At 38.6% G+C, this 2,599-nt stretch overlaps 1 pseudogene; it reads right to left on the reverse strand.

Moving 5' to 3' along the window:
* Positions 1–682: 682 nt before the first annotated feature.
* LOC136172332 (large ribosomal subunit protein uL30 pseudogene) lies at positions 683–1,571 on the reverse strand (annotated as a pseudogene).
* Positions 1,572–2,599: the final 1,028 nt, after the last annotated feature.

Genomic DNA, 2,599 nt, shown 5'->3' on the forward strand with positions numbered 1-2,599 from the left:
TGTATATATATATCTTTTTGAATTATGATTTTCTCCAGATATATGCCCAGGAGTAGGATTGCTGGATCATATGGTAGTTCTATATTTAGTTTTCTAAGAAGCCTCCATGGTGTTCTCCATAATGGTTGTACCAATTTAATTTATATTGCCACCAACAATGTAAGAGTCCCTTTTGTCCACACTCTCTCCACCGTATATTGTTTATAGATTTATTTAATGATGGCTGTTCTGACCAGTGTAAGGTGATCTACTACCTCTTTGTAGTTTTGATTTGCATCTCCCTCATAGTGATGTTGAGCATCTTCCCATGTACTTTCTGGCCATCTGTGTATCTTCTTTGGAGAAATGTCTGTTTAGATCTTCTGCTCATTTTTTGATTGGGTTGTTTGTTCATTTCATTTTTGTTTTTTTTGCTATTGAGCTATGTGAGCTGTTTCCTTGTTTTGGAGACTAATCCCTTGTTGGTTCATTCCATCATTTTCAAATATTTCCCCCCATTCTGAGGGTTGCCTTCTTGGTTTGTTTATGGTTTCCTTTGCTGTGCAAAAGTTATTAAGTTTAACTAGGTCCTGTTTGTTTATTTGTATTTTCATTACTCTAGGAGGTGGATCATAAAAACTATAGCTGAGATTTATGTCAGAGAGTGTTCTGCCTATGTTTTTATGTAAGAGTTTTTATAGTATCTTGTCTTACATTTAGGTCTTTAATCCATTTTGAGTTTATTTTTGTATATGGTTTTAGTGTTCTAATTTCATTCTTTTTTGTTTGTTTGTTTCAATTGTTTATTAATGGACCAGATTACAAAAATAATCCTGGTAGATACCTTAGTTCATCCTTCTAATAAGCCTGTTGATCTGGTCTTCCCTGTTGCCAGCATCTCCACCTTCTACAAAATGGGTTGTCTTTTTCTTCATTCCACCTCGTGGAGAAGACAATTAAAAGGGCCACAGGAAGTTGTTTGCTTCTTTGAAACGTTTTCCAACAGCATAGATCTCATGAATCAGATCCTCCATGCAGATGATTCCGTATTTCCCAAGAGATGGAGCAATCAATGCGTTGTCTGTAAGGGCAATTCGCTTTTTGTTGATTTTGCCATAACTATGCTTGTAGATCAATTCATTTACAGACTTAAGATTTGGATACCCCCATGCAATGTATGGCTCCACAATTCTCAGCATGTTAATTGATGCCTTGTTGAGCTTTACAAAGGTGGCATTGAAGATCTGCTGGAGGCGAAGGAGCTGCAGCACCTTTCGAAACTTTGGGCTCACACCGTTGATACCTCTGATCCTGATGACAAATGCCAATTTGGGTTCCGCGGGTACATAGAAGTTGCTGGCTTTTCATGCCATCCTAGCCATTCGAATTTCAGTTCTGTACATCTGCCTATATTCCTAGTGGTAATGCTTAGCTTTTTCATAAATAAGCTTCCTCCTTACCTTTCGAAGCATCTTTTGGGCAAACTTCTTTCTCAGGCACTTGATCTTAAGCTCAGTGAAATTCTTTCGCTTTTTCTTAAGGGTTTCTGGCACAGCAGGAACCTGCTTTTTCTTCTCTTCTGCACCCTCCATGGTTCCAGCTGGGAAAGAGCCTAATTTCATTCTTTCATGTAGCTGTCGAGTTTCCCAGCACCATTTACCGAATAGACTGCATTTTCTCCATTGCCTGTTCTTAACTCCTTTGTTGAAGATTTGGTGACCATAGGTACATGGGTTTATCTCTGAACTTTCTATCCTATTCCATTAATTTATATTTCTGTTTTTGTACCAATACGATACCACTTTGATGGCTGTGGGTTTGCTATATAGTCTGAAGGCAGGGAGCCTGATTTCTCCAGCTCAGTTTTTGTTTTTCAAGATTGCTTTGGCTATTTGGAGTCTTTTGTGTTTCCATACAATTGTAAAATTGTTTGTTCTAGTTCTGTGAAAGATGTCACTGATAATTTGATAGGTATTGCATTGAATCTAAGGCTTCCCTGGTAGCTCAGATGGTAAAGCCTCTGCCTGCAATGTGGGGGACCTGGATTCGATCCTTGGGTTGGGAAGATCCGCTGGAGAAGGAAATGGCAACCCACTCTAGTACTCTTGCCTGGAAAATCCCATGGACAGAGGAGCCTGGTAAGTTATGATCCATGGGGTCGCAAAGAGTCAGACACTGCTGAGCATTGAATCTACATTGCTGTGGGTAGTAGAGTCATTTTCACAATATTGATTCTTCAAATCCAAGAACATGGTATATCTCTCCATCTGTTTGTTTCACCTTTGATTTCTTTCATCAGCAACTTGCAGTTTTCTGAGTACAGGTCTTTTGCCTCCTCAGGTAGGTTTATTCCTGGGTATTTTGTTCTTTTTCATGTAATGATAAATGGGATTGTTTCTTTGTTTTTTAATTTCTCTTCCTGATCTTTTGTTCATGGCAAATAGATGGGAAAACATTTGAAACAGTGGCTGATTTTATTTTTTGGGGGCTCCAAAATCACTGCAGATGGTGACTATAACCATGAAATTAAAAGATGCTTGCTCCTTGGAAGGAAAGTTATGACCAACCTAGACAGCATATTAAAAAGCAGGATGTTACTTTGCCAACAAAGGTCTGTCTA

Source organism: Muntiacus reevesi, chromosome 7 (assembly GCF_963930625.1).
Source record: "Muntiacus reevesi chromosome 7, mMunRee1.1, whole genome shotgun sequence".
NCBI lineage: Eukaryota > Metazoa > Chordata > Mammalia > Artiodactyla > Cervidae > Muntiacus > Muntiacus reevesi.